General features: G+C 41.3%; 2 protein-coding genes across 2 annotated transcripts in view; both read left to right on the forward strand.

Annotated features, from left to right (window-relative positions):
• The window catches only part of CRHBP (corticotropin releasing hormone binding protein), an 85,511-nt gene extending 82,802 nt beyond the window's left edge, over nucleotides 1-2,709 (forward strand). Inside the window, exon 12 of the transcript XR_004624102.1 lies at nucleotides 2,649-2,709. The gene's annotated coding sequence lies outside the window, so the exon portion shown is untranslated. The remainder of the gene's footprint in view (nucleotides 1-2,648) is intronic.
• Nucleotides 2,710-2,750: 41 nt separating this feature from the next.
• The window catches only part of AGGF1 (angiogenic factor with G-patch and FHA domains 1), a 67,226-nt gene continuing 57,116 nt past the window's right edge, over nucleotides 2,751-12,860 (forward strand). Inside the window, exon 1 of the mRNA XM_034656403.1 lies at nucleotides 2,751-2,812. The gene's annotated coding sequence lies outside the window, so the exon portion shown is untranslated. The remainder of the gene's footprint in view (nucleotides 2,813-12,860) is intronic.

A 12,860-nucleotide genomic window follows, 5' to 3' on the forward strand; every position in this document is an offset into this window, starting at 1 on the left:
TTCTCTTCACTACGTCTGTATCTTTGGGGTAAACACCCAGTAGTGCAATGGCTGGGTCATAGGGTAGATTATGACTGAAAAGGGAGAGGTCATGACCAGCAACATTGAAATTGGAGTGTTCGCATTTCTAACAAGTTCTCCGGTCCTTGGTCCGTGAGGCTGCTGTGCCTGGGACCGCCCACTGTGAGAAGTGCTGACGTAACCAGCAGTTTCCCTGTGGGAGCCCTTTGCCTGGGCCCCCCTTTGACTGCCCTGGTAGGCCTGGGGGTGGGCTGGACGCGGGCCTGCCGAGTTCAGGAGTCGCACTGCCGTCTGAGAATGCATCCGGCAACAACTGGTGGCTTTCGTGGCCCCTTCCTGTGCTGTCGCACAGAAGGATTCTGAACAAGGCCAAGGCTGCCCGCGCTTCCTGGAGCACAGCCAAAGCCGGAGGGTAGCCCGCTTCTGAGCCTTTTCTGCCTGTGTATTCCACTGGCCTCCAGAGCGGTCACTCTTGGCCCGACTGTTACCAACATCGCCACGTTCGTGTTCTTGGCAGCTGTCAGCCTCTCCTCTGCTATTTAAGAAAAGATGGTTTAATAAAAGAGATAGCTTTTAATAAGAGAGTCCTGACTTGCCAAAACCACTATAGCATAATCTCCCTTGAAGGCACAGCTGCACATACATTTTAAAATCCTAAATGTCTAGTATCTTTATGTTCAAGAATCTTTTAAACATTGGTTGGCTGAGGGAGGGAGAACTCTGTAGCTAAGGTGGGAAGGAAATATTTTTACCATATGCTCTTTTTTACCATTTGAATTTTGAATTTGAATGAACTCTTAAAATAAATGCATCTTGGAGTGCCTGGCTGGCTCAGTCAGTAGAGCACAAGAAGCTTAATCTTTCGGGGTCGTGAGTTCAAGCCTCATGTTGGGCATGGTGCCTGCTTAAAAAAAAAAAAAAAAATAATAATAATAATAATAATAAAAAGGAAGAAAAAAGAGGGGCGTCGGGGTGGCTCAGTCGTTAAGCATCTGCCTTCGGCTCAGGTCATGATCCCGGGGTCCTGGGATCGAGGTCCTGGGATTGAGGCCCTTGTCATGGGAGCCCCACGGGGAGCCTGCTTCTTCCTCTCCCACTCCCCCTGCTTGTGTTCCCTCTCTTGCTGTCTCTCTCTCTGTCAAACAAATAAATAAAATCTTAAAAAAAAAATTCAAGTCAAAAAGTGATAAAACAAAACCTCTAACATTGCATCATAGCACCAACTGGCATAAACAACATTAATCCAAGCATCCTGTTTTCCTTTAAATTTTTCGTTTATTTTTCAATATGGAATATATTCATATAGTTCAAAAAGTTTGAATATATAAAAACATATACAGTATGCTGTGGTGTGTTTTTTTTTTAACGGTACGTTTCTGATTCTCATCCCCCTTTTGACTGAATTCTTACCCTCCCTCCCTATGGCTAATCACTTTTTTTAGTTTCTAGTATATCCTTCCAGAACATTTTATGCCCCTCTCCTCCACCACTACTGTGTTCCATTTCTCAGTCCATTGGGTATCCTTTCAGAAATGTTTCATGTGTATCCAGAATATATATGAATAGCTGCAGAAATTAGTTTCGCCTCTTCCAGAAATGGAATCTTAAACCAGTTACTTAGGAATCACTTGATCAGTACTAGTCAGTCTGCCTGACAGACTCGCTGCTATCCCTAAAGGAAAGGACCCTTGATATAACCAACCCACGTTCTTGCTTGCTCCCCCTCCCTCTGCCTATAAAAGGCTTTCATTTTGTATGGCTCCCAGGAGCTCCTTTCTGTCTGCTAGATTGGGTGCTGCCCAATTCATGAATCACTGAATAAAGCCATTAAGAGCTTTAAAATTTACGCAGATGAGTTTTGTTTTTCAGTAGTGCTTTAAGGTGATTTGTCTGAGATTGCTCCCTAGGTCGGATTGAATTAGAGGAGAGCGATTCGCAGGTTTTGCTATAATCCCAAGTGAGGGTATACAAACCAACCATGGGAATGAGAATGGAAAGACAAGGGTCAGAGAAAACTGGGTAACTTGCATGGCAAAAGAAATTTTGCAGATGGAGTTAAGGTTAAGGACCTTGGGACGACAGAGTATCCTGGTTTGTCCAGATGAGCCCGGTGTAATCAATGAGTTCTTAAAAATAGAGATGTTTTCCTGGTTGTGGGGAGAGGGAGATGTAACTATGGAAGAATGCAATCTTGCAATGTTGCTGGCTGTCAAGATGGAGGAAGGGGGCCACAAGCCAAGAAATGGGGCATGCCTCTAGAAGCTGGGAAAGGCAAGGAAATAGATTGTTTCCTTGAGTGTCCAGAAAGGAACACAGCTCTGTTGACACCTTTAGTCTGGTGAGACGCATGGTGGAGTTCTAACCTACAGAACTCTGAGATAGTACATTTTTTAAAATGAGGTATAATTGACATACAATATTATGTTAGTTTCAGTTGCACAGCATAATGATTTGATATTTGTATATATTGAGAAATGATCACCACAATAAGCCTAGTTAACATCTGTCACCATACATAGTTTCAGACTTTTTTTTTGTGATTAAGAACTTTTAAGATTTACTCTGTTAGCAACTTTCAAATAGGAATTATGCCATTCCCATGACTTATTTACTTAATTTTATTTTAGGATTTTATTCATTCATTTGAAAGAGAGAGAGAATGGGAGAGCAAGAGAGCATGAGCTGGAGAGAGGGGCAGCGGAAGAGGGAGAAGCGGACTCCCCACTGACCACAGGACCCTGGGATCACGACTGGAGCTGAAGGCAGATGCCCAACCAACTGAGCCACCCAGGTGCCCCATGACTTATTTATTTTATAACTGGAAATTTATATCCTTTGACCCCTTTACCCATTTCACCCACTCCCCACCCCCACCTCTGTCAACCACCAATCTGTTCTCTGTATTTATGAGCTTGGTTTGTTGTTGTGGTTTTTAGATTTCACATATAAGTGAGAGGATACCATTTGTGCTGTTTTAGGTGATTAAGTTCATGGTAATTTGTTATAGCAGCAATAGAAAACTGATATGTGGGGTAAATGACTGCATACATTATAAGGTATTTCTGTTTGTCAAAAAAGTCCTCCCTCCTCCATATAAATCAGGTTCAGTAGTGACTCCAGATATGTTCCCAGGTTAACCCACTGCCTAAAATGCCCTATCCATTCCCTTATATTTATTTAAGATTTTTAATTTCTTTTTTTTAATGTTTTTTTATTATATTATGTTAGTCACCATACAGTACATCCCTGGTTTTTGATGTAAAGTTCCATGATTCATTACTTGTATATAACGCCCAGTGCACCACGCAATACGTGCCCTCCTTACTACCCATCACCAGCCTATCCCATTCCCCCATCCCCCTCCCCTCTGAGGCCCTCAGTTTGTTTCTCAGAGTCCATAGTCTCTCATGCTTCATTCCCCCTTCTGATTACCCCCCTTTTCTTTATCCCTTTCTTCCCCTACCGATCTTCCTAGTTCTTATGTTCCATAGATGAGAGAAATCATATGATAATTGTCTTTCTCTGCTTGACTTATTTCACTTAGCATTATCTCCTCCAGTGCCGTCCATGTTGCAGCAAATGTTGAGAATTCGTTCTTTCTGATAGCTGAGTAATAGTTTGTAAGTAATCTTTACACCTAACATGGGGGTTGAACTCACAACTCCGAGATCAGGAGTCGTCGCATGTTCTATTGACTAAACCAGCCAGGCGCCCCTCCATTCCCTATTATTTAAATATTCTCTGTCATTCAGGTTCAGCTAGAGACCTATTTCTTTCAGATTACTCTAATCCCTTCTTTTCAAAGTGTTGTCTGCACTTAATCATTACTTTCCTACCTTGTTTTTCACTTATTTAAAGTCTCTAATGTCTTGCTTCCCATAATTAGATTTTAGGCTATTGGAGGACCAGGGCCGTATTTTACATTTTTTGTGTCCTTTCCTGAGAAAACTACATATGCATATGTGATCAGACCATGATGAAGAGTTTGTTAGAAAATTTTCAAAAAGATTTATTTATTTCAGAGAGAGAGAGAGAAAGAGAGAGGCAGGGAGCAGCAGAGGGAGAGGAAGAGAGAATCTTAAGCAGACTCCACGCTCCGCAGGGAGCCCCCACATGGGTGCGGCTTGATCTCACCACCCCAAGATCACAACCAGAACCAAAACGAAGAGGTGGACACTCAAGTGACTGTGCCACCCAGATGCCCCTGTTAGAAAATTTTTACAGTTAAAAATTTTAAAGGCAAATTATTGTCTATCGAAAAAGAATCATTGAATTCTAAATTATAATGCCATTCAGTGAGGAAACAATCCAATTGTCAAGTGGCTTTTGCTAAGAATATACCCATTGCGTAAACAACGGCATATCTGTGCATGTTTTATAGTCAAGTGGCAAGTTAAGCTGTAAGAGAAATGGATGAGCTATCTCCAGTTGCAAATGATTTATACATACTTAACTAAAGAGGAATAGCAACATAGTATTTTCCCACCAGCTTGGGAAAGAGATGAGCTTGTCCTGCTGAGTAGAATGGACAGGTGTGTTGTTAATGATGGAAAAGCACTGGACACCTTAGGATAAACTCTAGGTGTGCTGCGCTCACAACTCTTAGCCTGTTCACACCTTCATTCAATTTAATTTTGTCTCTTGGAACAGGAAAATTCAACCTTTAGTAAGTTGCTGCGGTTGACATCCTATTCAGTATTATGTGTATCAGAAAATGATCCCAAACCTGAAGTTTTGCTGCAAAATATGCATGCATTTAGCATCAGCCAAATGATCAAGACGGTCCTTGAGCCTCTTCATTGAGGAGAGCAGGATGAGTCGTGAAGGAAGGGTAGGACAAGGTGTGAGATTATCTGAGGTTCTTATAATATTGTTGATATCCTGATGCACTCATCTGCTAATCCCTGTACCAGTTTATCATAAGAGGACATTCATTAGCATAATCCTCTGGATTCTGATGGTTTTGTAATTATCAATTCCATTTGCATGTTCTTTTTAACTGTGTGATTGAGCTCCAAGGACAGAGGATAATTTGCAGCAGGGTCTGAAATTGAGCAGAAGAGGTTTACCTCCATATGCAACACTTGGTTAAGCAGGGGAGAGAGTGCAGAGGGCATGCTACTAAGCAACAGTGAGTCAGTCCCCTGATAGAAGGGCAGTGGTGTGATTTGTTAGTCAATCGATCCCTTATCAACAGTCACGGCTGTCTCATTCCACTGCTTTTTTCTCTTCGTCTAGTGGGCACCTAAACAGTTCAACTAGGATGGAGTGCCCCGAGAGATTTATCTTCCTGCTCTCCCAAAATTAGTAGCCAGGCTACTTATTTAGCTGTCCTAAATAAGTCTTCCTAGCCTCTTCGCAGCGTGTCTGCTAGCCTTCACCCTACAGTTCATGATACATTGGACATATCGCTGGGCACATTGGTTCAAGTGATGAGAAATACATTTTATCCATTAAATGACAACACATCCCGATAGGTTCCAATGAAAGCCTAACACCCGATGAAAGCCTAATGCCAGACGTTAGCAAGAGCTCTTGCTTGTTTGATAAGTTTGTAGCTAAAACAGTTCAGGAGCCTGAGCATAAAGTTGGCATTTTATTTAAGTAAAAGACTGGACTTAGCTCTGCCATCAGAGCCCCCCAGCTTGGTTTGGGGGTAGCGCTGAGGCCTCACCCCAGAGCCTGTTGTAACAGGTGAATGGGTCACCTTCTCAGTCTGGTCCTGTGTTTTGTGTTTGTCAAGTGTCTCGTCAGCAGTCACTGACCCCTTCCTCTGTCTCCCCACAGCCCCTTGTCTATTCTTTTCCTGTGTCTTTTGTTCTGCCTCTGGATTAATTTTCATTGTTTATATGGATGCCTCTACCTGTACTAAGATTAAGTCCTTGACAGTAGAAAAGTTGCTAACTCACATTTAAATCTCCCTCAGCACAGAGCAAAAATTAGGGGCACCTGGCTTGCTCTGTTGATAGAGTGTGCAACTCTTATCTCGGGGTTGTAAGTTCGAATCCAATATTGGGCAAAGAGTTTACTTAAAAAAAACAAAGGGAAAAAAGGACATAGCATGGGCGCCTGGGTGGCTCAGTTGGTTAAGCGGCTGCCCTTGGCTCAGGTCATGATCCCAGGGTCCTGGGATCGAGCCCCACGTCAGGCTCCCTGCTCAGTGGGGTGTCTGCTTGTCCCTCTCCCTCTGCCCTTTCCCCCACTCATGCTCTCCCTCACTTACTCTGTCTTTTTTTTTTTTTAAAGATTTTTTTTTATTTATTCGACAGAGATAGAGACAGCCAGCGAGAGAGGGAACACAAGCAGGGGGAGTGGGAGAGGAAGAAGCAGGCTCATAGCGGAAGAGCCTGATGTGGGGCTCGATCCCATAACGCCGGGATCACGCCCTGAGCCGAAGGCAGACGCTTAACCGCTGTGCCACCCAGGCGCCCCCTCTCTGTCGTTCAAATAAGTAAATAAAATCTTAAAAAAAAAAAAAGAGGGCATAGCAAAGGTCTGTGTTCGTAGTAGATAGATAATAAACATTTGCTGAGTATCTTTTGAGTGAATAATGCTAACTGAATCAAGTGTTAACTTTTCAGATTTCTCTAGGTTCAGCTACTATAAGTTCTCCCTTTTTTCCTTCATTTATTCTTTAAAATTTGATTAATATAAGTTAATTTTAAAGCCTGGGAACTCTACCCATCCCCCAAAAAGGGAAATTACCCATTATCTCTCAACTATATATAATACCCATATACATTATGGTGTTTATCTAGCCAGGCTATTTTCCCTCCATGTGTACGTATATATAGAAATGAGATATAGTGTTTTGCAATCTGATTTTTCACACTAAAAATATGTAATCTATATGTATTTACATATAATCAAGGGTTAGCTGGCTGGCTTAGACAGTGAGTATGTGACTCTTACTCTCAGGGTCATGAGTTTGAGCCCCACGTTGTGTGTGGAACCCATTTAAGAAAAAAATAAAAAATATACATAATCGATATATCCATATATTACTATCTTGACAGCTGCAGAGCTTTTCATTGTAGAGATGTACTTTATGGTTCTACATTTATATTCCTTTCTAATTTTTGACTTTTCAAAGCCAGCTAAGGTCTTGTTTCTTGGCCTCAACCATCTTGTTAGCTTGAAGCCCACTCGTCAAAGAGACCCACAGTGTCCTGTGTGGTTACAGCAACCCTTAAATCCATCATGACCCGGAAGAGTTACCTGGTGGTGGGTTGCATGAGATCTTTTTTTGTATCTTTAACCAAATTGTGTGGACTACAGTAAAGAAAACTGTATTGATTCATTAAATCTACTTCATTCTTTTGATAAGGAAAATGTATCTTGGAATATATGAGACTTAAAATGACCATTCACTGGGGCACGTGGGTGGCTCAGGTGTTTAAGCATCTGGTTCTTGATTTTGGTTCAGGTCATGATCTCAGGGTTGTGAGATCGAACCCTGGTCAGGCTCCATACTCAGCATGGAGTCTGCTTGAGATTCTCTCTCCCTCTCTCTGCCCCTCGCCCCACTCTCTTTCTCTTTCTCTAATAAAGATAAATAAGTAAAATCTTTAAAACAAATGATCACTCGCAACTTATGACACTTAGCGTCTGAATGGGATTTATTGTCCATAGAGGTCTCTCAGTAACTTCAAACTCTGGGCCAATTGTAAAGAAACACTGATGAAACCGAAATCAGTCACAAAGAGCAGGATAAAAAAAATCAATGTGGGAATTCATTCAAGTACTCAAGTGGTTTTTTTAAAGATTTATTTATTTATTTTGGCGGGGGGAGGGGTAGAGGAAGAGGGAAAGAGAGAATCCCAAGCAGACTCCCGCTGAGCGAGGATCCTGTTGTGTGGGACAGATCCCTTGACCCTGCCCCTGATCATGACCCGAGCCGAAACCAAGAGTCCAGCGCCCAAGTGACTGAGCCACCAAGGTGACCCCAAATTCTCAAAAATGTTAACGGTTTCATTCTAGTTTCTTTCCTTTTTCCCCCCCTCTTTGAAAATGATCCTCAGTTAATCTGTATAGTATTTTACATAAATACACTTAAATCCCACACTAACAACTTTTTTTTTTAGTCAGTGGCTGATGAAAACAAACTCTGCTGGGGGTGCCGGGCTGGCTCAGTCGAAAGAGCACGCACCTGTTGAACTCAGGGTCATGAGCTGGAGCCCTATGTTGGGTGTAGAGATTACTTAAATAAATGTTTAAAAACAAAATCAAACAAAAACTCTGCTGGTTTTCCTCACTGCAGGTAGGCAGGCAAGCCAGGGTGGAGTTGGTGGTAGTTACTAGCTAGTCCTTCCCCACGCTGGGTCACCCCTCCCTGTTATAGGAAAGCCTGCCCTCTAGAGACAGTTTAGGGTGAGGAATTGGGGACTATGGCAATGATGAGCTGAGAAAGACATATCACAGTCTCTTCCTGTCCCTTAACCTAGTCAGAATACAGCCCCATGTCACCCCAAACCAAATAAAAGAAATAACCAAAGATAAAAGTAATTCAGAGTATTTGGGAAATGACACGAAGTGGTTAATAAACCTATAGAGATCATTGACTCATACCTTATGAATTAAATTCTCTAGGCACATAATGTATTAAAGAAAAGGTACTGGGTCTCTGAATACCATGTGTTTCTGACATTTTATAGACCTTGAGATCAGATGTGAGTACTCAGTCAACCCAGTGCTATATCCTGCCACTGTAATTAAGACTAAATGAAGTGAAAAGGCTTCTAACAAGTGTGTCATAGAAAATGCTATGATTCATCTACCTACAATGGAATTAGAATTCTAGAAATATGTTGCCAATTTCTTTGCCATTAGAGAGGACTGAATTGTACAAAATACATTGTTGTTTATGACTCAGGTCTAAGATTTTTCTTGGTAAATGAGTACAATCTTTATGTAACTCTTAATCTGATATCTGGTGTTTTACAATAGTAAAAAAATGAAAGTATTGATATCCTACAATTTGTTGCTGAAGGAAGTCTGTAAAATGCAATGTTGTCATTTCATGGTTTCTTGCTAAAGACCCATCCCAATTCCTATAAGTGTGCTGCAGTGTAGGGTAATTAAATTTTTTTTTACATATTTTTAAAAACTTACTGAAGCCTAGAAACATTCTGTGAGTAGCAGGAATCATTATTTTATTTGAAGATTATCTGCGTTGGAGGGAAGTTGTTGGTATATTAGCTCTGGGTTGGAATCACACACATTCATCACTTACTTGCTGAATGACCTTGGGCAGGCTACTTACCCTCTCCAAGCCTAGTTTCCTCCAGTGTAAAATGGGGATAATAATAGATTTGGCCTTGGAGGACTTTTAACTTTTTTTTTTTTTTAAATAATTGTAGATTTACAAGAAGTTGCAAGAACAGTACAGTGAGGTCCCATGTATCCGTCAACTAGCTTACCCCAATGGGGGAATCTTATTTAATTATAGTGCTTGATCAAAACCAGGAAATTAATTGGTAAATACAACTAACTAGACTATAGTTCTTATGCCAATTTTGCCAGTTTTTGCATACACTCATTTTTGTATTGTTTTTTGTTTTCTTTTCTTAAGTAAGCTCTACGCCCAATGTGGGTCTGGAACTCACAACTCCAAGATTAGGAGTCACATGCTCTAGCAACTGAGCCAGCCAGGCACCCCTTATAAGCTTTTTTTCTTTTTTGGGAGAGTTTTGTGTGTAATTCAGTGGCACTTTATCACATATAACCATCACTACAATCAAGATACAAATATGGGGATTAAATACAATTAAAGTGCATAGCACAAGAGGTGCATATAGAAGAAACTAAGTAAATGTTAGTATCATGATTATTAGGTGAAATCAGATAATCATGCTTATTCAGTGCTTCCTAATTTCATGAGGTTACTTGGTTGGTTGACAGAAATACTGTTTTAGAAGCTAGAAGCAAAAACTTTGTATTAATCGTGTTTCAACTTTTTTCTGTGTTTTATGGTGCTTCAACGTCCTGGAGCCTTGGAGACAAAGGGAGTGGCTGCTCCTTCCAGGGTTAGCTAATCCCTAGAGATAGTAAACAATTTGCCTGTGGAATTACCTTTGACATGCAAACCACACCCCCACTTGTCTCCTTCCATCAGACTCCCCAAGTTATTGCCCCCCTCCACCTGCTCCTTAGCTATAAATTTTCACTTCTCATTGTATTTGGAGTTGAGTCTCATCTCTTTCTCTTATTGACATAGTCTCGACATCTACACTTACGGCAACAGTCCTGAATAAATTCTTGCTTACAAGTGTCAGAATACCTTTTTTCCTTTATGAACTCCAGGACCCGTCTATACTAGACAACACCGATGTGCATTTCTCAGAATTCAGGGAGCCTTCTAGGGGTCTTCTTGATTGCCTGGGGTGAATGGTGAGCGGGCCAAATTAAAGGATATACCATTTCTTCCAGTATTTCTTTGCCATTCCTTATATGAAGGACAAAGAGAAATCACATTTTTTAGATGCAGAAAAATTGGTACATAGAAAAACTTCATCAAAGAGTTAAAATAAGATGATCACAGTATCCCAGTAATCATTCCATATATGCAATAAAGTTAACTTAAATGAGGTTTTAACATGGGGATACACTTTTCAAGTATGTGACATTGCTCCCAGAGGCCCTGTGTTTTTCCCTTGGCAGCGCTTATCACATTGTGTCTGCATAATCTGTTGTCTGAGGCTTGGCTCCTCCAGGGCAGGGACGAGGCAGGTGGGGTAGGGAGGTGCCCACAGGATCTGAAAGATCAGAACCTCCAGGCAATATTTTGTTTCCTGGGATATACCACGCCTTCCAGAAGTTAATTCTTGTGCCTTGAATCTTTGGGAACTACCGATACTTTACTGCCACCTTCTGGCCAAAATGTGTTTTGTCATATTTCTTCATTTCGGGGTGGGTTTTTTTTTTTTTTTTTTGGTCTTGGTAAAAAGGATTTGAGAGAAGTTAAGTCCCGGTCACATCAGCAAACCCACATTGCCAGTAGCAACCGACATGGATAGAAAAGTATATAACTCTTGGGGCACCTGGGTGGCTCAATCGTTGGGCGTTTGCCTTTGGCTCAGGTAACGATCCCAGGGTCCTGGGATTGAGCCCCACATCAGGCTCCCTGCTCAGCTGGAAGCCAGCTTCTCCCTCTCCCACTCCCCCTGCTTGTGTTCGCTCTCTTGCTGGCTGTCTCTCTGTCAAATAAATATTTAAAACCTTAATAAAATAGTATATAACTCTTGAGAAACTTTCCAAGGATGTGCATGCACGTATATGTCTATTTATATCACACACAAATGAATACTGTTCTAAATCTGTGAAGGTCCAAAAACCTGATCATTGTAACTTATTATTCTACAGGTTTTTAAAAAATAGTTTATAAAATGCTTTCACATCTGGTCATTCTATTAATTTGAGAGGCAAGTAGGGATGGTTAAAAAAATGATTTTTACTTTTTAATTTATTTTTAGAGAGAGTGGGGAGGGGCCGAGGGAGAGGGAGAGAGAGCGTCTTAGGCAGGCTCCATGCTCAGCACAGAGCCCGACATGGGCCTCGATTTCATAACCCTGAGATCATGACCTAAACTGAAATCAAGAGTTGGACACTCAACCGACTGAGCTACCCAGGCGTCCCAAGAAAATGATTTTATAGCACTCCCCTAAGAAAGGGAATTATTAAGGAGCCCTTAAACTTCCTCACAGATATTTTGTCCTACAAATATTTTTTTAAAATTTAAAATCGATTAATTAACATATAGTGTATTATTAGTTTTGGAGGTAGACTTTAGTGATTCATCAGTTGCATATAACACCCAGTGCTCATTCTATCAAGTGCCCTCCTTAATGCCCATCACTCAGTTACCCCATCCCCCCACCCACCTCCCCTCCAGCACCCCTCGGTTTGTTCCCTAGAGTTAAGAGTCTCTTATGGTTTGTCTCCCTCTTTGTTTTCATCTTATTTTGTTTTTTCTTCCCTTCCCCATGTTCGTTTTGTTTCTTAAATTCCACATATGAGCGTCTGTTGTTTCCGGCGTTGTCAATTTTAGCCAATCTGAGAGATATGAGGTGATATCTCATTGTGGTTGTGATCTGTATTTCCCTGATGCCGAGTGATGTTGAGCATTTTTTCTTGTGTCTGTTGGCCATTTGTATGTCTTCTTTGGAAAAATGTCTGTTCATGTCTTCTGCACATTTCTTGACTGCGGTTTTTTTTTCTTTGGGTGTTGAGTTTGATAAGTTTTTCATAGATTTTGGATACCAGCCCCTTATCTGGTAAGACATTTGCAAATATCTTCTCCCATTCTGTAGGTTATCTTTTAGTTTTGTCAACTGTTTCCTTTGCTGTGCAAAAGCTTTTTATCTTGATGAAGTCCCAATAGTTCATTTTTGTTTTTGTTTTGCTTGCCTTTGAAGAGGTGTCTAGCAAGAAGTTGCTATGGCCGGGTCACAGAGGTTGCTGCCTGTGATCTCCTCTAGGATTTTGATGGATTCCTGTCTCACACTTAGGTCTTTCACCCGTTTTGAGTCTATATTTGTGTATGGTGCAAGAAAATGGTCCAGTTTCATTCTCCTGCATGTTGCTGTCCAGTTTTCCCAACACCATTTGTTGAAGAGACTGTCTTTTTTCCTATTGGATATTCTTTCCTGCTGTGTCGAAGATTACTTGACCATAGAGCTGAGGGTCCATTTCTGGGTTCTCAATTCTGATCCTTCCACCATCCTACGTGAAGGGTACTACTTAATCTCTGTTTTGCTTATGGGGAAACTGAAGCACCGTGTGCTTAAGGAACTGGCCCAAAGTCACACAGTTAGTGCATAGCAGAGCTGAAGTTCAGTTAG

The sequence above is a fragment of the Ailuropoda melanoleuca genome, chromosome 3 (assembly GCF_002007445.2).
Source record: "Ailuropoda melanoleuca isolate Jingjing chromosome 3, ASM200744v2, whole genome shotgun sequence".
Lineage (NCBI taxonomy): Eukaryota > Metazoa > Chordata > Mammalia > Carnivora > Ursidae > Ailuropoda > Ailuropoda melanoleuca.